The sequence below is a fragment of the Micrasema longulum genome, unplaced genomic scaffold, assembly GCF_059751315.1.
Source record: "Micrasema longulum isolate JH-2025_06_02 unplaced genomic scaffold, ASM5975131v1 h1tg003099l, whole genome shotgun sequence".
Taxonomy (NCBI): Eukaryota; Metazoa; Arthropoda; class Insecta; order Trichoptera; family Brachycentridae; genus Micrasema; species Micrasema longulum.
The window spans coordinates 68,041-95,752 of record NW_028280199.1 but is presented as its reverse complement, the minus strand read 5'-3'; the positions used below and the strand labels follow the sequence as shown (position 1 = coordinate 95,752).

General features: G+C 33.4%; 1 long non-coding RNA gene across 1 annotated transcript in view; it reads right to left on the bottom strand.

The window, feature by feature from the left end:
• Positions 1-599: 599 nt before the first annotated feature.
• The window catches only part of LOC148271100 (uncharacterized), a 68,047-nt gene continuing 40,934 nt past the window's right edge, over positions 600-27,712 (bottom strand). Inside the window, exon 2 of the long non-coding RNA XR_015825201.1 lies at positions 600-2,391. This is a non-coding gene — a long non-coding RNA (uncharacterized LOC148271100). The remainder of the gene's footprint in view (positions 2,392-27,712) is intronic.

Here is a 27,712-nt window from a genome sequence, read left to right as displayed (position 1 = left end):
GATTTTCAAAAATGTAGTTATTTATTTATTTTTCTGTAAATAAAGTTACAGTAAAACATCATTATGGTTAGTCAAATATAATGGTAGGTTGCGCATAATCGCTTCTATACACGGATCGCCTTTGGTATCTGTAGGTGTATCGTGAAACCAAAACGTTTCAACCTCCTGTCGTATTAACAAAATGTTTTTTTTTTTGTAACCCATATTTTTTTCCGCATTAAAAAATATTATGCACATCAATTGTTGAATCACAAATCTTTTATGAGAAATCTCGTCCAGCGTTTAAAAAATCTGAAATGTAAAAATTGTTGTTATCTTTTTTGCAAAGCAACGTGTTATTTTTGCATAGATACCGTAAAAGAAAACTCGTGTTTTAAAAATAAAATTAGATGTTTTAATTTCAAAGTCTTAGACCAGGCGAATCGGTAAGTTAAAATTGTAATATTTATTAGTCAATGACTGTATCCAAAACACGCAGTAATTCATTTGTATTATTACTTAATCTACGTGTAACAGAAGAAAGCTTCTAATTAAAACGATTTACCCCTCAGCCAATGCAAGTAGTAAATAATTAACAATAATTGTAGCCTTAATAATAATTTATTCCTAACAAATAATACGCGAGTAGTCCGTGAGCTTACATCACGATTAAATAATATTCCATACCGTATGATTAATGAGTACCTCGGGGATAGAAAAAATGGTCTACATTGCTGTAAGTTCGCGGAGAATAGTTCTTAGAACTTTATCTGTGTTCTTTTCTGCGCCTTTTAGTTCTATAAATATATCTGTATAAGAACTAATACATAATTGCGTGATGTATTATGTGATGATTCTCTCGTCGTGTTCAGCCTTTTTTAAGGTCCGTCGTAACGGGAAGCTGGGACTCTAATAACCCTGGAATGAAATCAATTCCAACGATCGCTTTTAAGACAAATTCCGTCGCTTGCCGATATAACACGGTAAATCATTGTGTACCGAATCGTTCGTAATGAGGTGTCCTAATCGGTTGTCACACTATTTACGATATTTTATTTCAACGCTTTTGCGCATTGATTACTCTTACAAACAGGCGCCGAATTCGGAGTAATATCAGCAATGCAATTTTTCCTTGAACACAATGTAGATACTAAACATTAATGTTTCAGTTTTACTCCAGTTCAAATACAAATTAATTCAATGTCTTGTGTTTATTTAAACGCCTCATTTTAAACTACTGTGTAAATTTATTTCTATATGGAAAAAACTGTCTGCGGAACAACACAGTGTATAAAAAGGTTATTGACGGCTTATGCAAATTAGTTTGTTTAATTTACATAATTGTTTTTTATTGATTTAAACGTAACTCTAGTCCATTTCACAGCTACGCAAGTCAATAAACTGCTCCGAAAATATCTGCTTCCAACTGGAACTTATCTCGTTCGCATTTACAGCACATTGGCGGATATGGGAACGATTTATTTGATCCTTCGTGATTTTACAGTTCTCTTAAGGTAGTGAATATAAATTGTTCATAGATAAACTCGCACATGTTAATATACGAGAGACCATTTAATTATGAATGTTTCTACTGGTAAATTTCTCTCCTTTTCCCCTATAGCGACACCGCGTTTCCGTCACTAGTTATTAGTTATTAAGCTGAGAAATAATCTGCGCAAGCAAGACCTACATTCGCTTATGCATAGTATATATTTTCACCAGTCAATATCAATGCATAGATAGAACAAACTTCACACTGAGAACGCTTTTAGGCGTTTTATTACCGATTACACGCTCGTCCATATTTTCCGCATGTCAAATCTCGGTCAGAAGAAATTTTGCACGTTAATATTGAATAAACATCGTTGTATCTGCTCAGCGAGTGAACAAACAGTGACGACATGGCGTTTCTTTATTTATTTAATTATTTAAGATGGTCAAAAAATGTTGTGGTGTAAAAAATCTTGCTTCTGGATATATTTAAAAATAAAAATAATATTTATTTCCACAAGCGCTTGGCTTTCGTTTTTTATACTTCTAAAGAAATTCACGATTTGTTTTATGTTTTAAGTTTTTGAATACCATAAAAAAGGTTTAAAGGTGTATTTTAATACATTTTTTATATCGTTCTCCTCCGTTCCCGCGATACACTTGACATTGGGAAGGAACGGTATTTTGTTGGCCCACACAGTCCTGGATAACTGCGCAGCCCGTAACCGGTTCTCGCTCTTTGGTCATTGAGTCCACATTAAACTTATTGATTCCGTTGAAATTTATCGCTGGCTCAGAATTCAAGGATCGGAACGGTTCTTGGTTCTCGACTCTTGACGAGTCGTCAACACGTGGGTATTAAAAATAGCTTTAATTCTTACCTTATTCGAAAGTGCACCCTCCGAATAATCTTCCGAACACCTGAAACAAAATAACAAAATACGTTAAAAATGGTAGTCATAATCATCATCACAAGATTAACCGAAGATTAAGAATCAGAAGATTAATAGAAGCATTAGCTGAAACTTTAACTCACTCCGTCGTATTTTTAAGCATCTATTCATGTTATGCATCATTATCATTTAAACGCTTTATTAAATTTGTCATTGGTTCATTAAATCGTTCGATGATCTTTGGTGAATCATCAGTGATGTAATACCGGTTTGAAGAGGTGCTCCAGTCTTCAATTCCTATGTTCTGTGTTGACAATAGTTGGTTTATCTGAAAATATTTCTAACCACAAGAAAACAGTTATTCGATCGAAACGTTCTCTACCGTGTTCTTTAAAAATATTCCCTTTCAGCTCTTCGCTTGATAAAAACCTTCCCCATATTGACCATATCATTATGCCATCAATATAAACATATTGCTGCATCGAATTGCAGGCCATCGTAAACAAAACCTGTTTTTATAATGTTACTGGCCGCACGCACAGTTATTATTATCATAAGGTCTACACAATAATGGCGTTTTACAACTAATTTAGAAACACTAACGGAGACCAGACCCACTAAATAAATTCCACTTTATCGAAACGGTAAGCGAATTCCTTTACTGGCTATGACTAAGATCCAACATTTTTCAAAATATGTTATGCCAGCTCCGCGAGTCACATGCAAGTGTCAAATAGATAAATTGATGTCGATAGGTCATTTTAATTTTCCACTTCATCGCATATTACATATTTGATTAATTTTATTCCACCACATTATATAGATGTATGTACCACTTCCTCAAATTCCCACGTTAATCATATTCCAATTCTTTATCCGCACACTTAATTAAATCTTAGTAACGCTCGCGGTTGGATGTCTTTGAAACGAAGATACAATGTAGGTATCTTATTTTGATGAGATTTAATTTTTTTAAATCCCTAATTTTTCTCCTATTATCTTAACACTACAAGTAAAATATTTGTGTCCCTTTTGATGAATAGGCTTATGGGTGGCGGCAAAGTCTCTTTTACTACATCCATCATGATTATCTGGTTTTTATTAAGCGCCGGTAGTATATAAATTCTTCTTCCTAATATGCGTATGACATTTTTAAATGCCCATTTCTCTTGTTTACTAGACGTTTTCTTGTTCATGGATTTGATTTGTGTTTCTCTTTTGTTGCAGGTAAGTGGCATCACCGATTGCTATAACGGTTATCCGACGATCAGGTATTTTGAGTGTCCAGATCTCTTAACAGTTACATCCGAATGTCTCCGTGGGACGCCATGCCCCCACGCTCGTGATGTCACCTGTCTCGGGGGAAGAAAAGGATCGGTCAGGAACTTGTACAAACGTATCAAATAACAATCGATTCATTCTGAAACTAGACATCGCTTAAGCCGGGTTATTTATTTTCGTTAAAGTGCCATTATTTACAATAATTAAACATGCTGTTAATATGGATAGTGGAATATATCGGAGGTGGTTAACAGAGGCGTGACTGACCTCATGGACCAATTTTCGCAAATGAGCAGCAGTTTCTCGCTTGGCTTTACCTCCTTAAACGATAACCCCTACACTCGTACACGTGGTACTTATGTATGTTGATTTCAACCATCCATACCTACCATTCCTCTTGATGACTAACCGCTTGATGACCTACTTGCGGATTTCTGAATCCACGGCAGTTTTTATCTTCAATGAAGTGCCTATACATATTTTAACTGTTTCTCTTTAAGACTGCCTACTCCTTTTCGTGCATGGACCCACAATCGATGATTTTTTTGCAAGTGGTGTCTAATATTGCTGATTCAAACGCTAGAGGCGCGTGATTTTAAAACGACGCATTTTTATATTGTACGCTTATAATGACGTACTTATAATTTTTTACTGTACTGAATATATCAGCATAATATGTTATGTTTCATTACATCAGTGTAATGAGGTCACATTATCTAAAAATTATTCAAGACCGTTAGTTGTGCTGATGTTATATAAATCTCACAAATTTCTGGTGTTACATTACAGCCATTTTACATTAACTTCGTAGCAAGCCTACACACGACTATTCCACTCTATGATTGACTTATTAATCAAAGTTTGATCCCTTGACCCTCGGGTTCGAAGGCGAGTGTTCTCCCACTCTACTGAGATGGAATGGCTTATTGATGCGTTTAATCTCTCTCGCTTACTGTAGTTTTTCAAATATTGCTATGTTTAATAGCTTTATTAAAGGGGAAATATTATTTATTACTGCGGTCTGTTTAACGCTACCCTCCATCGACCCTTTCCAACCTTTTCTAATGATAGACCCATCATTCATTACGTAATAGAGGAAGAACTTAAAGGGTTTTTAAACTCTTTCGTAACAGGTCGTTATGATCATGACTACCTTTATTTATATTTTTCGTTAATGAACTTTGATATCAAGATCAACGGTGATATCTACTTATTCAAAATATATTCCACACTATCGCTTTTTGAAAATTATATTTAAAATAACCATAAATTATTATTATCGGCCTCGTGGTGTAATGTTCAGCGCGTTTGCCTACCATGCAAGAGGTCTCGGGTTCGATTCCCGACATGGTTGATATGAAATATTTATTTCAAAGGGTGTTTTCAAACTAGAATATTTCATAGTCCCTAGACTTGTACCTGAAGCGTAATACCGATGATATTACCTTCATGTAAAAAAAATGATCAAGATACGCTGCGATTGGTGTACTTACGCACTGCTATATGCACCATTAGGTGCGGAAAGGGAATGATGTGGATTTATTATTTAATCTTTTATAATACACACAAACACACCTCTACACTTACTCTCATACAAATACACACAAACACACCCTTTTGTTGTACCACAATTTTATATGTATGATTTTTATTTCGAAACTTCGCTGGTCTGTCTTTAAGCTGTATCTTTTTTATGTTATTATATCATTCTTGACTGTAAAATAAATAAATTATTAATTATAATAATTATAATTATATGTTTTGATTCAACCGCGAATTATTTACATTATTGCACAATATCATTTTTTTTCCCTCTGTAATTAATTAAATTAAGATTTTGATCCGATTTCCTTGATTAATCTTAATTTCGAAATTTGCTTCTGTGTGCAATTCCAGGTTCGGCATTGCGAATTTTTTCTTCAACTTGCATTTTGCATGAAATCACACTTTTATTTCAATCATATGCATTTTTTCGTGTATAAAAAAATAACTTGCCAGTTTCAATATGTTAGCTGATCTTAAACTATGAAGAAAATCGGCTTTCTTATGCATTATTGTTTTGTATGTTCTAATATATATTTTTTTTTCAATATCTATCGTTTTCTTCCAGTGAGTAGCCTTATTTGTAATTTAAAATAAAATGTATACGCACACACAGGTCATGTCTTTGGGGTATTTTTTTTTTGTTTATGAAATAGTATATTTTGCAATTGTAACGTATGCACATTGTAAAACACAAAAATAATAAAAATAACCACACATAAACTAAATTCCCATTTTCTAATAGTGATATATTTACATATTGACATTGCCCCCAAAATTGAAATATGATGTAAGAACGCACAGATTTATTTAAAAAATAAGTAATGTATTTTACAGGGTATTTTTAATTTTGATTAAATGTTCATATAGAATCGGTTCTTAAAGTGTAAACCTGTAAGATCGCCCAAGACGAAAATATTTAAATGGCTCTGTCCGGGTAATGCGTGTGTAGGTACTGTTATTATTTTAACATCATAATCTATAAGCTTCGATAAATATTTATAGGAAATGGCGGTTAAATTCCTGTAATTGTGCCCTACGTGTGGGATACCAATTGATATTCCCTGTACGTAATTAAACGAACAACAAACACGATTCAGTCATTCCTCCATTTTTTCTTTTTCGTTTTACTTGAACATTTTTTTGGTATAAAGATCGCCCGTACCAATTGTACATTTATATTAGTGATGCTACCACCCCATTCCGTGTACAAATGCTTTACCTTCCACGGTACTTTATCAGAGTTATCCACGCGGCATGCCAGAGAAGTCCTTTAAGAGCCAGTGCACCAAAAAAGCGAAATAATTGTTGCGTTTTTGTCGAAATGGGCACAATAAGTTGCTTGGCAAAAGTAAGAACACAACCTATTTCGCTCGTTTTGACAAAAACGGTTCTTTTTAGACTTTTTGTGATGAAACTAGCCCCTAAATTAGTATTCTAAAATGAACTAGCTTTCCCTTTAAAGTCTTTTTTTTCTTCCATATTTATCTTCAAATTCAAATGTTTACGAAATCTGCGTTTTTAAAAGTATTTATTTACGAAATATGGATTCGCACCCCTAGAACTATGTGTACTACTGTGCCATTTTGCCAAAAAAGAGCCAAAAAAACATTTTAGAATTTATAAATGCTCTTAACTTAATTTATATTGGCATTAGAGTGCTTAATTTTTTATGTGGTATTTGCTTATTTGACTGTTAAAATATGAGAAAACACTGTAGCGTCATAATTATTTTCGCTATTTTTCTCAATTGATTTCAAAGAATACGGAAATTTGTGGCATATCTCCCTCGAAAAAAGAGAAAGAGAAAAAAAAGTTGTTAATCTGCATTCATAACTCAAAACAGCCATGTTTAAAATTACGACTGAGGATGCGAATAATTTATATTTTAAATAATCTATTTGCCGGCCAGATAGATTTTAAGAAACCTACCAGATTATATCTGCATTTGAATATTTGAAATAAATAGCATTTCACTGTAAAAAAAACATGTGCAACGTACAAGAAAGGGAACTAAAAAATATTTATCATACACACACTAAAGAATTGAGCTGTATCGCACCAGATTAAAAGTGAAACAAATTTGTTTAAAATTCCTATGCAAATATCCGTTCATCGTATCTCATCTTAGCATCTTCTGTTCTTCTAATTTACATCATAACTCGTCTCATTACTCTTACGGGAGTTTAATGCGTGAGGTGTGGTAATGCGTGTCACCATTACTTCTTTCGGCATTCCTCAGTCCACCTGCTTCGCGCTGCAGCTTCCGATGACCACCTCTGGTCGAGATTCAGACCAGGGAATAATCGCCAATCCGCTAGCAAACTTGTTCTCCCGTTAGCATGCACCAGCGATGCGAGTATATGGATTACTTCTGCCGTTTGGCCCTGGCAGACGAAGGAGAAAGCGGACTGAACGCGGTCTAATTGCGATCTCTTAGACGAATGTTTGGGAAATCAAAGAATGACGGGTTACGAATTATGGAATCAGGCGAGAGTGCAAATTTGAGACTGGTATATTTGATAAAGTAAAGAAATGGGCACTGAGATGGTTTGGTCATGAAGAAAGAATGGTAAAATGAATAGTAACGTAGGACGAAAATGACCAATAAAGACGTGGCATAATTAGATAAACCAAATTGTTAAGTCTGGTCATGTCAAAAGCTGACACAACCGAAGGGCATGTATAACAAGAGGTATAACAGTGGAGGAAGCTAAAAATGTATGTCAGGATATTCGTGTGTGGCGGTCTATCCTCTTTGTTTACTCCTATGGTAAAATGACATAATGGTAGTAGTAGTAGTAGTACAATAGCCGGCAGTAAATAAAGGACATCGGGCTTAAAGAGATTGTCGGCCTAATCGGCTAGCTTCGGCTTTGTAGAGCGTCGTGTTTGTCATTCATTCATTCATTCATACAGATACTGGATTCGTGCGAAATCGGGTTGTGGTCTCGTGGTTAGTGTTGCGGGCTCACGGATCAGAGGTCCGAGTTTCGAAGCCCACTCTACCCCAACTTGATTCCCATTTTCTAATAGTGAATTATTTACAACTTCTTGAAAATGCTCCCAAAGTCGTTATATTTGGGTTAATCATAAGAACGCAAATTTTTTTTTTTTTTAATGTATTGATATATCCATCCGTTTTATTTTAATAAATATAAAATCCTACAAGCGCTATCTGCCCATAAAATACACATCATTACATTTGTAAGTATAAACCTTGACTAGTCTGTTTTTGTTTGTTTGAAGATATGTTTTAATGCAATAAGACCGCCAATGTACATGTGCATTATACAAAAAGCTCAATAAATATGTACATGAATTTAGCAAGAGTTGCAAAATTGAGAACATTCAACAGATTTTATTATTTAAATTCATTTCAACAGAGAAGGAAAACATTTTTGAGAAGGGAGTATGGAAGTTCAGGCTTATGACCTGTCATTTAAAATTTATTATTTTTTATTTTTAAAAAATCAAATACTCCCTAGGGAAAAAATCCAGCCAGTCTGCAAGCATTTGGACATACTCAAATATTGTTGAGTTTATTATTTTTATTCTAGTGTAAATGACTAATATTTTATATGTCTAGGCAGATAAAAAATGTAGTTTTTGATCGGAAATTGTGCCAAAACTCGTGTTTTCTACTCGATGTCTACTATCAGTTAAAAAATTTAAAAATGTGTGTAGTGGTTGGCGTATACGCCTACCATTCTTAAGGTCCTGAGTTTCTTACCCTGTTGAATCTTACCCACATGATAAAGGTCTTCAGCTCTTTTACTTCACAAAAATCAAAAGATGGAAGAATTGAGAAATATGGATGTTTAAGCATAGGCACAATAGTGAATGTTACACAGTGTGTAAAGTGATCACTTAAACCAGCCAATGACAGGTCATAAGCCCTGTAAATGCCTAGACTTCCATATTCTCCTCTCAAAAAGGTTTTTCCTGTGTTGCAACAAATTTTGATCCATCAGGTTCGGCATTCAAACATCTGGCCTGACTCTTAACTATTGGATTTTCCCATAATTATAATCATTGCCCATGCCGAACTTGATACTTTCATTTTTTTATATTTTAATTTTATTTATTCATTTGTTCAATAAAGATGCAAATTACAAAATAAATAATAACATATCCCTAAATCTATGTGGCCAAGAGACCTGTGTTGACTTGGGATTCAACAGAATTAAAAGTTGAAGCAAGCATATTATTAAAAAATACTAAAAATTTTTTTTTTACAAAAACATAAATTTTAATTTAACTTCTAGACAATACGATTATTACTTAAAACCTAGAATTTCGTAATCATCATCATAATTCTCTTTCCGCACCTAATGATGCATAGGACACTGCATTAGTACACCGATAGCAGCGTATCTTGTTTCATTTTACATGAAGGCAAGAGGATCAGTATTACGTTTCAGGTACGAGTCCAGGGACTATGAAAATATTATTGTCTAAAAACACCCTTTCAAATCAATATTTCATAACTACCATGCCGGGAATCGAACCCGAGACCTCTCGCATGGCAGGCAAACGCGCTTACCATTACACCACGAGGCCGACGAGAATAATATAACTATATGCATATATATAAAGACCTTCAGTCCATTTAATCATCACATTCGTTTGAAAATGCCCTAACAAGGCGAAACAGTTATACGAATTTTTTGTTTAATAATTAACGGTTTTACATAGACTCAAAACAGTGTTTGATCTTTATGTTAAATTTATATTATGGATAATATTGATGTTTTTTGTTGATATTTCTTGATAAAACTCCATAGTTAATGATAAAATTATAAATAAACTGGTTTAGTTTTACTTTTTATTATTTTGAACAACAAGCGCTTTCGCCGAGATCATGATGAAAGATGCCTACTGAGGCGAAAGCGCTCGTTGGTTAAAATATTAAAATAAAGAAAGTAACCCAAGAAGTTTCATTGATAAGTTCATTTATAATTTTATCATAATCATTATATTATGGAGTTCTTCAAAATCAACACCAAGTCGATGAACAAAAATATCTCTTTATGTTCTTCTTTTTTAAGACGAAAACATGTGTATGTAGTTATTACAAAATGTGGAGTATCTTTTATATTGGAGGTAAAACTTTCAAGTAACTTACGCAGTTATGATTAGTTCAATTTATTCCCATTCGTTTTTACTTTTCGTCATTTAGTTCTAGTATAACAGATTGCAAATTGTGATGCCTTTTTGTTTGAATTCAATAATTTTATACCGAACTCTACCGTTGTAAATATTATTACAAATATTAAAAAAAAAACTGTACTTGAATACCTATATCAATGTTGTTAACAAGATTTTGTTAAATACTATCTGCACTTATTTATTGTGTATGCAGACAATTGGTAGAATTCCATATATTTTATTTGGTAATGTATCCAAAATAAAACAAGTTTATTGGATTCTAATTCTACTTTATTTTTTATAAAATATACAAAGGGTGTATTGTGACGCGTTTCGTCTTGTTAGGACATTTTCAAACAAACTAACTTAAATATTTACAAAGTTTCCTCATATACTAAAAATAATTGCTATTTTATGTTTGTGGATTTCTATACAAGCCAAAATAAGTAGAGTAATTAAAATTCAATTAGGGTATACTGAGTATATTATAGGAATATTTTGGTTATATTGGGGAAAAACCTTCCATTATTTAAAAACATTTGTAAGGGTATGACTTTAAAATTGATATTATAATTATAAAAATATTGATTACATTTATACAGGTTTATTTTGAAAATTATTGTTGAAACTCTACATTGGTGTTTTACACAGGTTCATTCATGTTTAATGTCAACTAAGGTAAAATACATTCAGATTTTATAATATTATTTCATTTTAATTTAATTTATTGGGAACATGACAAGTTTTTATATATGTAGTAGGTATATAATAAAAAAATACTATACTCGTAAATAATATGGAATAACAAATTTACAATTACAAGACTACAATTATAAATAATTTAGTTTTTATTTTTCGAAAATATTAAGTAAAGGTGAATTAACTAGGTCTAACTGTTCATTTATAAGTATATTAGCAGGGTTTTTGTCATTTTTTATTATTTCTAGCTGTTCTAAAAGATTGAGTCTATAGCCTTTATTTTCTACGTGTAATGGTTCAGGTTTATTTTTGTTTGTCAAATTATGTTTGTTGTTTATGAGATGTTTTGCGAATTGGGATTTTTCTGGTTTTTGTTTAATGAATGCACTTTTATGTTCTTTGAATCTAACATTAAAAGATCTGCCTGACTGACCAATATAAATGGCATCGCATTCCTCACATGTCATAATTTGTAAATGCCACTTTTATCCAGAATATTTATATTCTCTTTACAATTTTTCAATTTTTTCCCTATGTTATTATTTGTTTTATATGCAACGTTTATATCATGTGAAACGCGTCACAATATACCTTTTGTATATCTTATAAAAAATAAAGTAGAATTATAATCCAATAAACTTGTTTTATTTTGGATACATTACCAAATTACTATCTGCACATTGGCAATGTCCTAACGATTTTATAAAACACGCTCCATTAGCCGAGACCATGTCTAGGAATGTGTTTTCTTGCATATTTTTCTTCATTTTTCAGTGTTTTTAAATCGAATTAAAGCGTATTGCGCGAAACGGTTGTACTTGGCAATTGTTCCGCCAACGATCCAACCTCCATACCAGCAAGACTAGTTACTTGTTACTTGGTGTTTCTATTTTAGCAAAAGCTTTACCCTGTTTAAGTTCCCTTTATCCTGCTTTTACTGCTACTCTTCAAAATCTACAACTATCCATCAAAGTCAACAGGTGTTTTTATAAATTACGCATTCACGATAGCGCCAATGCTGATTAATTAAAGACGCCCGCAGAGTTATCATATTGAACGAAAAGTCCGCAAAAAATCCAGGTTCACCGACCCTGGAGAATCGGTACTGAAATGTCTGTAGATCTTCGTCAAAGGAGTTTTTAATTCAAACGTGCCTACCTTTGGATTCAATCTTCCCCATTCTTCCATTCGACATCACGAACTCTAATCTTCCTTCTTTGTCTCCTGCTGCCTACTCGTCTCTTGTCACGCTTTCCTTGTGCAGACTCACAATGGTTACGTGATTGTCATTTCATTTCCATTTTGGTACAATTCCGCCGGAAAAAATATAATTGGATAGATTCGTGAAACCGGTCGCCGATTTTCGTCAGAAATTTGTGAATGACATAATGAAACACGTCTTGCTTTACATGAGATCGGCCATTCTATTTTATTACATTTATTTCTTGGCAAATTGAAGATTGTACGCTCTCTACGTGGGGGGTCAAATACCCGCTAAGTCGGTCCGTTTCCCAAATTGTCGCCTTCAAAATACTGACAACTCACAACGCTTTATTTGCTTTCAGAATATTGCCATCGGTATGTGATATTTGGACACAGTTAAAACGTCATTCAGCTTGCTGTCCGATGCGTTCCTTAACTGATTATACTGTTTTAACGCCGATGCAGTAAAAATACCAAGAATACAAAATTATTCTCTAACTCAAAATACTCGTAATTGTTTTGCTCGATACCTTAACGAATTTATACATTTTCAAACGAGTATACGTAGCAAAATACATGTCCAATTTAATGGCAACACTTAGAGCCTAGCTATATGATACCTTTAGGCTTTTTCTCCTCTAGCTATTTGTCTTCGTGTAGTGAATGATGATTGTTAACAATCAGTAGGTCAAAGGTTGTTCTTGGCCTCAGTCTATTTTCTTAACTCACATCTGCACTTCCTACTCTTGAAGTGATCTTCTTCAGCGAATTAGCGGATACAAAATTACTCACACTCAGCTTCTAACACAAATATTTCTCGCTATATAATGCTCTTCGTTACATGGCTATCTGTTAATGACAGCCTTCGGTTAAATAAAACAATATTTTTGGTATCACTAAAGGTGTGGGCTTAAAACATATATCGTGACTCGTGAATGGCGAGGAGGGTACGAAAATGATCGATAGGGTGATTAAAGGATTTTAGCTCCAGTGGAAGTTAAAACACTCGATCATATTTAAAATGTAATCACCGAATTCAGCGATCTTTTCATTTATATTTAATTGAGATCTGTAATTGTTTTAATGACAAAAATTAAAAACTGATATGGCTACTGCACTGAAGACAAATTCTTAACAATTAGTAACTGGCGTGCGTGCATTAGAAGATAAATCAATGTAAAATAACAATATATTGAGTGAAACGGCGTTCTGTCCTCTCCATTTACCCCTAGGTGGAGTCGGTATGATAGCTAATTACTTGTATTTCGCGTCTTTCAGTTACAAGGATCTACAATAAAAACAAAATTAGTTTTTTTGACGGAAATACATTTTTCTATATGATTCCTATCGATTGCTGAAATAAAATTTTAGCAGACATGTGTGCGAAATAGTAGCAAATTTAATTGGATTGAATTATAATTTAATTGAGTAGTAATATAAAAATATTTCAGAAATGACATACCTATACATATGAAAACATATAAAATATAACAAAAAACAGTTAATAATGATTTCACGTAAAAGTAAACTTACATGTTAGGTCCTAACATAAATCAACTTTTCTATACATTAATATTACACAATAAGTAACTACATATATCGTTTTTCGTGAACATTCGGAAAGTTTTCATTTATGTAATGAAAAGTTCCACTTTATTTATTCATATAAATATACATATAAAAAAAAAAAATACGTATCCCTAACTCTATGAGGCCAAGAGCCCTGTGTTGAGTTGGGATACAAAATAATAGAAAGTAGAAGCGTGCATATTATTAAGAATTCTACAAATACAGTTTTTTAGTTTTTATTAAAGTCCTAGTAGTTAATTTTTTATCATAAAAAAACCTTCTCCCCTAAATTTGACTTTTTCTAGACATTTCGCTTTGTGAAAACGATTCTCAATTTGACAAAATAAAATAAAATCTGATAATCTTTAATTGTATCAATCCCAGAATGAGTTTGCAAACTCATGGGAATACAATTGTGTTTTTGTACATTTTTGTATTTTGAAATAAAAATAAAAAAAACAATTACGAAATTTGAAAATAAATATGGACAACGTACGTTGGATTATATTGTTCCAAAAATATAAAATATGTTGCCACTTGACATGAAAACATATCATAGTAAAAATAAAATTATGTTTTTATTACGTAAGTGTTTAGTAGACAGAACGTTCCTATTTAGATTTATTATTCATGTAAAACTTGTTGTTATTTTCTTAGGTTTACATTTTCTTTTATTTCTTTCTTATTTTATTTACATTTTTTAGATCTTAATTTTAATAGGTACTTTTAATTTTCTTTTTTTTTGTAGATATGAATTGAAATTTTCGATTTACTTTGTTTTACTTTTTATCTTGTTCAGATTACATTTGTGAGCATCCACTATTTATATGTGTTTAATTTTTTTTCGTATATTTAAAATATATTAAACTAAATTGCTATTCTTTAATTTTAATTGTATGATTTTACCCTATTTTCTTACTTTATAAAAAAAATATATATTTCTTTAAACTACTTTTTATGTTCATTATTTTATACGTATACAGTGTCTGTATTTAATTTATTTGATTATTTATTAAAACTTATGTCTGAGCACCCGATGACAAACTATTATTGAATAGTTTATCGGGACAAAATATATTTTAATACTTTGTTTTCTTTATAATGTATTAATATTGTAATAATGTGTATATTTTATTGAATACTCTATGAAAAAAAAATATCAAACCAAATACAACGCACTACCACTTGAAATAATAGCAATATCAAAACTTGTAACAACGAAAGGTTATGAATTGAGAAATGAATAAATATTTAAATATGGATCCTGATTTTAATTTGATTCTATCACGTCAATCTTCTCACTAGCATTTCATCTTCCCCTGAGCCATTGAGCCGTTAAGTCTACAATAGTAGACAGCTGAATTGTCTAGTTTTTTTTCTCTTTTTTGCCCACTGATCTGTACTGGTGCTAATGAATATTAACATAATGTTCGTGATATTGTTTCTACCGATAGCCCCTCATCTATCAAAACGATTTCGTTTGACTTCCGCGGTTTCATGCTTTCATTCTTTCAATCAACGGCTCTTTTATTACTATTTCGAATCATTAGTGAATAAAAAAAATAAATGTTTATGTTGTGATCAATATTGTATATTGTTTTACATAAATTTACAATTGATTTCTGAAACGGCTGTATGAAAATGTGTGCACAGTTTTCCAGGTTTATATATTTTTTGGAACAATAACAAAATACTAGCAACACTTGCATATGCACAACAAAATATAACTGGGCCATTAATCCTTTATAACTGTCCACAGCATGTCTTTACTTAGACATATTATTATGTCTAGAATGTGTTCAGTAAGTAAGCCATGCCATCTCGCACTGATATAGTTTTTTGGGGATATTTTTAGGTATGTTGCGCCCTTGAGGTTTTATGTTACGAAAGTTATCCATAATAATAATAATAATTTGCTATTTTTGCGTTGCATAGTATTATTTGAAATACTTCCAGAAACTAACGTATAGAATAAAAAATAATAATATACTTGTTTGTTTATAAATTTCTATGAACCACTTTATTTTTTTAGTTACACTTCGACCGGTTTCGAGGTTACTACCTCATCGTCAGGAATTTAACTAACTTATTATTACACGCGTTGCTATTTATATAATAAAATATTTTATGAAAGAGACAGAAAATTGAAAGAAAGAGAGAGAAAGAAGATAAAATAAATCATAACGGGAATAGTTTGAAAAGAGGACTCGAAGTTAAACTTAATTGATTATTTATTATTTGAAGTTTTTGATTAATGGCTTTACTAATTTCTAATCGTTCTAAATTATCTAAACGAAAACCATTTTTATTGACATCGAAATCAAAATCGGTCGAAGTGTAACTAAAAAAATTGAAGTGGTTTATACAAATTTATAAACAAATAAGTGTAAAATGTCATACCACAAAGTGAAAAATGTTTTTGATAACAATAAAAATATAATACATTCAAATGTATTTCAACTCCATAATTTGATCGAACCTATTTCGTTCGGAATACAAATCATGTATTATATAAATTTACTCCGCTCGTTAAATAACAATAATATAAATAAAATAAATACCCTGATGTATCGATGAGTCGTCTTTTTTTCTCTGTATCGTCTCGTTATAATTATTCGGTGTTGCTGTAAGTATTTAACAAAAGGCAAAGAATTTTTTTCAATCCCTTATATTTTTTTCCATCTTCTCAACAATTGTAAATATTCGAAGTGAGGAATAATTACCAACTACCAGTATGTTCTCCTGGCTAACATTTTTTATGCGTTTCCATCTCAATACTGTTTAATCTCAGTTCTTCTGGCGCCAGCATTTTTTCAAGTTAAGTCTGCTGAAGTCATTACCTTCCAAGAGTTTTAATACCGGATCTTTAATACGTAGTCTGAATGTAATTTAAAGTCCATCAATGGTGATTCCTACTGTAGTGTTAAATGTATAACTCCGGTCTTATATGCTTCGTTTATTTTGTTGAATTTCGAATACTAATTTGCTATTGACACATTTTGTGTGTACCGTATAATTTCATTGAATCGATTGTGAAATACCTGCGTCAGAAATAACAAGCATTAGTTTAATCAAGCAGTTCGCAATACTTACGAATCGATACGAGAAAAAAAATGATTTACGTGCTGTCTAAACGTTTTGTTATAGTTGAATTTGTTACATTTATAATATTGGAGCATTTCTTTATTCGTCTAGTTCCGCTCTTCGTGACTTCGCTTTGGAGGTCGGCTGGGAGATCTTACGCGAAATGTTTAGTGGAATACTGTAATACGGTGAAACTCTCCGACTAACTGTGAATGTTCCGATCTGTAAATCTAATTTCTGCGGACAATGCAACGAGCACCTCTTTTATATTTCGGTAGCGTGAAATGCACTCACCTTTTTTTGATTCTCAATGATCCATATTTCACGGGTCGGTAGCAATTTGTGCAGAAAATTAAATGAAACGTCACGTATTCGCGAACTTTTTGCTACATAACAAGCGATTTTCCGTTTTACTTGGCTTTTTTGTTGCTTAAGTTGTACTGATTATTTGCGAAGCAAATTGCGTTACATTATGAAATTATATTTTATCTTTTCATTTTATAATACCCGCTCGGTATGTTTGCTAATGCCATAATAATACTTAACGGCTCTCTTTTGACGATTTAGTGACTCAATGCTGTGCAGAACTTTCCTCGTAATCGAGCTTAATAATTTCGATTTCTTTCAATAAAGCATTTCTGTCGCCTTTATTGCAATCAGAATTACCATGTTATTTTTTTAATGCATATAAAGAAAGCAATTTTTTAAATTTTATTTAAAGAAAATTAACCTATATTACTATTAACAAGACTCACCTTTGTAATTTATATGCCTTGTCGGTAGAGATCGTTTAGAAAATTGTTTTACATTGCTATTACTAGAAGCACAAATGCTCACGTCTAACAAAACGAAATAGCTTCGTAAAATATAATATATGTATCTAGGTAATTATTCTTCATCTATTTATATTTTCTCCTCTATGAGAACTTCTCTAACTCCTGAAGAAATGGTCGCGTACATTCCACCGCGATTCCCTTTGTTTCCTATCCGCCTGACTTCCTGTTTCGTATTCAGCGCTTGAGGAAGATTCATTGCTAAAAAAGCCCATCGATCGCCGTGGGTACCAGAGGATATTTGCATATTACACAATCTCCGCCAGAGTCACCAAACGTTCCATTCATTGCATACTTTAGTACAGCTGCGCATTTCTTGGCAAATTGGTATTTGCATCTTTGTATGTTAATGCGTGTTTGGGGCAACATTTTAAGACAGCCCTTTGAACGGAATTTCAGTCCTCTCTAGAACATCAGTATTGGTGATTCGACAAATTTTAGTGTAATAATCACATTGTGCTGTAATATAAGCAGTAATCAAACATATTTCCATTTCCTTTTGTCGAGAAGTTTTCATTTCTAATAACAATTTTACTGCATTGGTTTTTTAAACCCTCGTGCGTTTTGACACCATCTGTTGAATTACTATGTCCATTTGCCTTAAGGATACTCAGAGGCCTGAGGATACTCTAACTAGTTAATTTACATGCAAATAGATAAACGTTTAAATGAAATAAATAGATTGAGGAAGGCTAGATGTTCATCTCGAGAGCTGGTAACGTTTAAAGGACACTTGAAAGGCTTTCTCAACAAGTCCTTTTCATCTCCCACACTCTACAAGGAGATAGCGCTTCACTTGTTCTATGCAAATTTGTTTATAAGTTTGCACTCAGTCGTTGGATCTGTTTCTCACACGTTCAGTGTCATTGCTCTTAAACACTTGTCTTTTTCCTTTTCTTACTGAACTTTTGCTGATACATTTGTATTTCTTTTTAATTATCCACTTCGCCGTCTCGGTCAATTCCTTTTGAGAAATCCTCCGCAGTGGGTTCGAATACTAATTGATTTTAGCTTTCCGATCTTTTATTTTGTTCGATACATTGTACACGATCTCCCGGAATAGTGAGGGTTTTTTGTGGCCTGTCTACTATCGCCACGATCGGACTAGCGTCCGCGTCCCTTCAACCTGTGTCTGGCAACCCGTGATGTATGTAATATATGCAGTACCGTTGCGCAAGAACTGCGCATGCGCATGCCGGCACATCTATGCACCGATTCGTTCCGCAAGTATGGTTCGGCACTCGCCCAAGAGGAGATCGCTTCCTGGACATACGAAGAAATAGGCGAACACGCCGAGCGTCACTTCCGGAATGGAATGAACCCGACCACTCCGTTTTTCTGTAAATCGCTGTCTCGTTAACTCCGATCAGATTAGTGGTTCGGTTTCCACGCCAGTGACGTAAACGCACGCTCGTGACGTGGCACTCGTACGCATTTTATAATAAAGCAATCGTTAAAAAACATATCCTCATTCCTCTCAAAGTGTGAAGTCGATCTTTTACAGAATCGTAAAACATCGTATGCGGAGATTTAAAGTTTATCGACCGTATATATCTGCCCCTGTTAATGTAAAATATATGATAAATTATCGTCAACGTTGAATAATTCATCCAGTGATAAAATGAGTGAATCTAGTTTATTTGAAATATCTCTCATTCAAATGAAAGTGTGCAATACGATTTTTAACGTGTCAAGCGAACAGTTCTAGCCGAGCGCTCTCGCGATGACTGGCATTACAGTTCCCCAGTCGACCGTTTGATGCGTATCTCTGGCACACTGTCTCGGATATTTGCATTGTTCACCGTATTCTTCCCAGAGGTGGACAATAATTTACATGTTACTGTGTCAACGGAACGATCTGACCGCTCGCGGTGCAATCGACTCTGATTCTGGTTCGCGGGCTGATTATGCAGATTATCTACCGGCCGACATCTTCCTCCGTCATTGCTCGAGCCGGCTACTTACTACTTTATTCCACTGCTTATTGGTACTTGATACTCGATGGATAAGATCAAAATTCATCGAGAGCGCTAACTTTCACGTTGCGCTATGTTAATCAAATACAAGTGACGACCTTTGAGGGTTTTCTTCACAATATCAATACTCAAATTGTTACATTTTTATAACCTCATACGTATAATCTTGTTTCCGCATACTTAAATATTTTTTTATTACACATAAAGGGGAGACCCAGGCAAATCAAATGTACCGGATAAAGCGAATGAATTGAATATTTCCGAAAATTACCACTAGATTGTCCTAATAGACTTACAATTGGTGTACCGCATCACTATCGATGCCATGACAGTGAATATTTGTCGTTTGACAGGAATGCACACGTCTTGTGATAATAATTAGTTTTAACCATATTCTTACGATAAACGAAGGTAAGGTAATTTATTTATTTATTTATTTATTTACTAACGGACATTGTCCATGTATACAATTTATAAGGTTAAAATATTACAATAAAAGAATAGTTTAAAACATTTAAAAAAAAAAGAAAGAAGCATTGACAAACATAAGGGACATCGAGACAAGATCTGGACTATTTATTTAGTGCTCGTTTAAATCATTGTAAACTTAAACCAAAAAAAGTCCAGATCTTGTCTTGAGTTAACAATACGACAAAGGCGGGTCATTGGAGAATTTAGGCAAAATAATAGGTAATTGTGATTATTATTATTTAGTAATATTTCACGTGAAGATTAGTTTATTTCATCCAATGTTTATTTTAACATATTACAACAGAGATAAAGAACATTTAAAAGAAGGTAATATAGAAGTCTAGGCATCTACAGGGCTTATGACCTGTCAATGGCTGGTTTAAGTGGCCACTTTACTCACTGTGTAACATTCACCATTCTGCCTGTATTTGAACATCTATATTCCTTCAATTATTTCATCTGTTGATGTTTGTGAAGTTAAAGAGCTGAAACCTTTATTTATGCGGGTGAGATTCATCTAATTGAATTATTTCACCTACATACTAGGCAACGCCTAAAAATATTATTTTTTCAATTTCTATACTTATTCATGGACCAGGTAATTTATCAACAAAATATTGTCAATGTTTATTTGTTTCCTACCCGAAAAACTAAGTTTAGTTATGAAATACAGCAACCACATTACATTTTTCAACAAAACTTTACTCGATACTGCCTTGGGCAAAGCGGATGGACCATTCGCTTTGCCCAAATGTATGTACTTTTTGGTTGATTATGAGCAATTGCGTATTACATCCCTACTAAAATGTTTTCATTTTATAGATGGTGTATAAATACGAGTCAACGATGGCTAAAGCTATAAAAAAGTGACTGAAGACAAGGAATCCATCACAGCCGTAGCTAAAAAATTTGAAATTCCTTACGCAACACTCTATCTCACTCAATCATGAAGAAAATTAAACTTGGCTCATCTACCAGAAGAATAAAAGTAAAAGCAAAATCAGATAAAACTTAACATTCTAAATGCCTAATTTGTGAGGAAAATTATGTTGAACCATTAACAGAGAATTGGATTCAATGCAGCCAGTGTAAAAGTTGGGCTCACGAATCATGCACCTCACATATTTGATATAGCTAAAGCATCGCAGGGTATTTATGTATTCTAAAAATTATCGCGTGCATATATTCTAAAAATTATGAAGCTTTCGAACTGCTTTTTGGACCTCTTAAGAGACGAGCCAGCAAAAAAAAACAAAAGCAGACTGCCGAAATGAATATTCTTTAATGGTCCGCAGATGTTACCAGGATTGACAAGATAAAAAAACGAATATATTCGTGTTTGTCTTGGAGTCCTACGTTATTCCATAAAAAATCGAATTTCTGAAGTTTCTTACGCTTTTTACTTAAAAACCGTACGTGCTAGAAAAAATTGGAAAGCAGATTCGGAATGAACATTAAAAATCATATAAGAATCACCTTCTTTAATTCATTTAGCATTTAAAAGGTTTGATTTTGTTAGTCAGAGATATTAGTGAAAAAGTTGTTATATTGCCAATCTCAAGATATTTTTATTAATAATAAATTTTGGTCGCTATTATAATCACCAACTGATACTTCGAGCGACAATTGAACTGTTTTACTCGATGCGTGCATTTTTGTTTGCATTTTAAAAATCACACCGTCCATTTTTATCATAAAATAAACTTACCCCTTACAAACTAGTTTTGGTAGATAAAAATATAAGGTGATTTTCATTTGTCGAATCTGCAAAGTTTATGAATATTTGTATTACGTGTAAATATATATTGTGCATTCAGAGATCTATTTATAAATTATTTCATTCGAGGGTGGTCGCATTTACAAATTAATTTAACACCTGTGGATGCTTTTTATCTCTGCATGTACTTTTAATACGTTAATTTTTTTCTGATTCAAATTAAGTATATGAAGAGCCCGTTGCGAACGCCCGTTTAAAAACTAATACGTTTCCAATAAGTCTTAGTGTATTCGTACTCCTTTGAATTGAAACATCCGCTATCCGTCTTTAAAAAAAAAATCCTGGATAATTGTGTAGCATATCGTTTGCACTTTTTGCTTACGACTAATACTAGCATCATCGTTTTGAATGCTGCAACTGGTTTCTGAGCTTTTGGCACAATGTTGATATTAATTGCTGCACATTATTGTGCGTAATTTTAACTTTTTTTATGGCAGAAACAATCACGCTTTATACTCTTCGCATACCACCCTTGGCCTTTTATTTTTACAATCATACTTTATTTGACATGAACCAGTAAGGTTTCAACCCATCGTATAATGTCGAATTTTCTCGACAATCTTACATTGAAATCTCCCTCCGGGCGCTTTTGAAATGATTCTTACAACGCTAACTCCGCATGACTGAAATTTATAACACCTATTTTCTTCTTATTAATTCGATATTTACGTTGTTTTTTTGCCCTCTATTTATTTACCCATTTAATTTAAGCAACCTGTGAGTGGATTTCAATTGCATCCTTAATTTCTTCTTTTTCAATGGCACCACAACCTATATTCAAGCCTTGGCCTATATCAACTTTCACCTCCAACTACTTTTGCCATCCGCTACAACCCTCCAGTTAAATACTTAAAGCAGGTGAGATCTTTCTGTATTTCATCTACCTATTACAGCCTCTGTCTACCGACCTTTTTTTCTGCTTTTCCGGTGTCCATCTAAAACTTTTCCTATACAAAGACTCATTCTGAATTTCTTCCAGATCCAAATCTTACCTTGCACACATTTTCGGACTAAAGCATTTGACAAAAGTGCTGCCTATCTGGTTTATTTTTCTGTTAACGAAAGTATATTTTTATCTGGATTTTCATAATAAAAAGAGAAACTGCACGTTTTCGTTTTTCAAAAGATGCTAATTTCCGTGGTCGTTTTCAACAGAGATGCAACTTTGTATAGATATATCGGCGTGTTGCACTAATTTGCCAAGTTTGTAAATTTATTTCCATCGCTTAGTTTCCCGATGCCCATCCTAAAGCTGTCAGTATGGCTAGTCGTCTATCTTCGCGCCTGCTTAAATGGACTACCCTCTCTGTGGATTAGCCTACCTTTCTAATAAGACCTAATCAGCAACCATTGAGATGTTAAAACGCAGTCGTGCAGTGATAAATACGGGCTGTTCGGTTGTAAGGTTCTATTAAACGATTCATTTTGACTGAAACAATTCAATTCATCGCAATTTTCTAATTCGGTCGGCTGTTATGGAAGAACGCGTCTAAATTTACGAAGCTTATAATTTGAGTTTATCGCTTAAACTTAATGTCTCTATCTCTTCGCGCATTTATAAACTTCGACGATTATCCTATTCTCTTCTTACTTCTTCGGCCCGTTGTGTTCAAGGTTACAAACATCCAAAGTTTTACTAGCGCTCTTAGTTTGTTGTTTTTTTCTATGGCGCTATACAAATTATCAATTATAATAATTACTTCAATTTCATATAGAGATAATAATTTCCATAAATCTAAAGTCCGAATTAAGGGATTAAACTCAAAGTGAGGAAAGTATATTCTAATCTCATGTGCAGTGAATAACCTCAAGGTAAAGACAATACGATGTACATTCCTCACCTTGAGTTTTTTCTCTGAATAATAAGGGTTGGTGAATCTTATACAAAATATGATAATCTAACTTTGGCCGACGAAACAAATAACGCATTTTTTATTAATTTACAAACATTTTATTATTTTTATCTAGTATTTATGGAATGTATTTGTTTGTAAAAGAAATTGTTAGAAATTATAAGAATTTAAATTTAAAAAATTGAAACAATTAATTTACAAAAATAGTGTATTTTGGATATATTTGTAATGATTGTATTATAGGAACTTTTTCTTTTTTGCTTATTATATTAGAAATTTAATATTACGCTCAGTACGTGTCTTCCGGAAAAAAATATTAAATACGCTAAGCTTAAACGGCCTCCTTTTGACACGTGTAATATATTTTTCCCGAGACATAATTGTTTTTTTTTTTTTTAAACTGTGAACCTTATCTGTAATTGGACAACTGTAAAAGCTACGATTATTTGTTAATGTTTCTATGATATAAATCATGTATTTAAAAATAGTTGTATCGTCACCATCCAGAAATGTCTCCTAGTTAACAAGATTGCCTATTTTTAACTTATTTTTATTTATAGTGGTTGTTAAAATAACATTTTACTGATTTGGCGACGAATTGATCCGTTTTTTTACCTAATCCTAGCGACACGCACGTCAAACAATGAAACCGAATTATCTGTGCTATATGATAAAATCTAAAATAATGTGGTTCGAAATTTTGTACGAAATTCCCTTGTTTTATTATTACTAAATCAATTACACCAATTTACCATTTCAAACACGTTTTGTATATCTTATACTCGTGAAAAAAACACTGATTCAATTTAGCATGTGCTCCATACCTAATTTTTTTGCAACACAAAGAAAAACCATTTTTGAGAAAGGCATATGGAAATTTAGGCATTTACGGGGCTTGGGACCTGCCATTGGCTGGTTTAAGTGGCCATCGTACACACTGTGTAACATTCAGCATAATGCCTATGTTTATACATCCACATTTCCTCAACTCTTCCATCAGTCGACTTTTGTGAATGACAATATCCGACAATAGCTCTCCATATAATTTGCACAAACGCACAGTGAAAGGGGCACTGAATGTAGGAGAGTTAAATTCAATGAAAATCGTGATGAACGAAATGTAATAGTAAAATTTTTAACAGAGTTACTCGTTTACGGACAAAAAACATTGATTTTTGTATGAGCGAAACCGATAGAAAGACTCGCGGTCTTTGAAACAGTTTTTCGGGTATGTGTCGGGAGTACTTTCACTGCTGATTTTAGTGAAGTCATGGGAGTGAAAGATATGGGTGAGATTCATCTGGCTTATTTCACCTACCAGGCAATGCCTAAAAACGCTTTTCAATTTTTATACTTCTTTTTATACCCTTTAGTTTAGTCAACAATTGTTCGAGAATATCTAAATGTTTGTAGACCTAGATCGTACCCACTTGAAAAAAATGGTGTGAAATATTTTAAAAGAATTAAAATGCAATTTCACAATGCGGTGTTTGAAATTGTCTTTTTTACTGGTTACTCAGTTTTAATAGAACTAAATTTTGATTTTAATCATGTGTCAAATATGTTTTGCAATCCGTATATATTCCAATTAATTCTTTTTCACACATCTTTCAGAACACAACCCAAGGTGTATTTCTTCTTCCTGCCTGTAAAATGTTCATGTTCTCATTCTTCTGTAGAGAAAGCAACTCCTCGGTGATCCGGAGTCCCCCGAGGTGACGTTTTGTTTATTTGATTAACCATTGTACCTACACAGTTCGTGCTTAACATCATTCTGCTCGGAAATATTTCTCCCAGTGCCGTTTAGTCAAAGAGACAGAGCATAACCAATAACCATTCCGACGTATTTACCATTCACAAAGGTAACATTCACTCCATCCACGTGCATCCGTCACTAACTATCTCGCGACACATCTTCGTATGCATATTTCCTCCGCGGGACCATCTTCCAAGAGTTCTAGACAAATGTAGCAACGCGAAGACACCATGTATCGACTCATAAATAACGGAATGGGGCAGTCCATGTACGAGTCACACGCCTGTGAAAGAGACTCGAAATAAAAGACATGATCGTGGAATGACACGAGAGCATTATGTAACTCACTCAGTTTTAGGATCTCTTGTCAAATGAGAACCGAATAATGGAGAGCATAAATATTATTTTTGCGAGCGCGTCAGTACATATTCTTTACTATTTGTTTTTTCCCACGTCTATCAATCAAACTTAGACTAGCCTTACTTTCGATTCGGCTGTCAGTTTAGTACGTAATTATTTATTTATTACACGTAATATATTTCTCACTCCTAAATACGAGTACAAATATTCCATCTCAGTATGCGCAAATGTCGGTTTAATGAGTAGTTAAACTATATTCAAACTTTTACTGCGGGCGTTTTCAAGCTTCGTGCAAACATTCCGTATGCAAAAAAGAGTAAACAATGCAACAAAAAAACGCATTTCGTACTAGCTGCTACACCTTGCGTTTTCTCTGTGTGTGTGTGTGACCTGTATCTGTATAGGTACAGGTATTTATCTCAGCCAGATTGTTGGTATGCAAGCAGTATGAAGGTTTTGCATTGATCTTACAGTCTGAGATGCGCTTGCGGTATCTTACAACACTTAATTCTCTTACAATTAGCATCCTCGGTTCAGGTTCTGCTGTATAGGGTGCTGCTATATGTACTTCTGCTAATAGCATTCCAGTAATTTTCATTTTTGCGATCCAACTATCAATTTTACTTCTAATTGTAAAAAATATCAACCCACGTTTCTCTTGTATTAGCCGTTTAAAATATGATTTATTTTCAATGTAACTTACCAAAACACCTCTCTCGTCTTGCTTAGTCAACTATAGATTATTGCTGATACAAGCCCTGCGAGATTCGAGAGAACCTCTCCCTACACAAATAACCCTTCGATTGTATTCTTCCCTCTCGCCCTTTTCTTGTGATTACACGTTGTAGATCACGTACGTACGTTTTTGAAACACACGAATCCTTTTCGCAACCGCAATTATTCAATAATAAATAAATGGAGATGGAAAGTATTCTGCGAAAATATAAATTGACGGCAGGAGGCCAACAACCTGCACGCTGTGTTGTTAAGTCATCTAAAATAAACAGAGCAGATCTGTTGCTGCATATTTATTTTCGTTTTCATCTTTGTATGGTTCGTTTGACACACGTGTTTATATCAACATGAAAATCAGACGAAAAAGCCGAAAAAATTTACTTTCTTCATTTTGTACGATGAAATACGAATACGTTTAAGTTCGAGGGACTCAGTGTGAATTAAAGATAAATATTTACATCGAGGTACGCCTATTTAATTACAATGTGTCCATTGAAGAATCTCTGTGTTTATTCCTTTTTAGACGGTCGTTAAATTGGTGTATAAAAATAAGCGCCCGAGCTATCGTTAAAAGGTCGCGAGTCATGATCACTGCAGCCTTTGCCGGGTTTTCGAATGTTCGATGAAATCTGGTCGCGTAGAAAAGTGGCGCTATCTCCCAATCGGCATAACACAAGCACTAAATACTAAATACCTTCCGTGCGGAATGTTTATCATGATGTAAGTGGAGAATGTCACCGTGACATGATACTCGGAACACATACTGCAGAGTCGTGACGGACTAAACTAACGGCTAATGATTCGTAAATTAGCATTAGTAGAGCTAAGTACTGTGTTTAGTGCGGTTCCACATATCACGATTGAGTTGATGCTCGTGTATGTGATTTTCGTCGATCATAATATCCCCTAGGATTCCATGTTCAGCTCGGTAGAATGCGGTAATTAGGGCCGTTACCTTCCATAGGGTCATGAAGAACTTGATAAATCCATTCTTATACGTGATTATGTATTTTCAATCTTACTCTATACCATACCGTGAAACATTGTATGCTTTGAGAA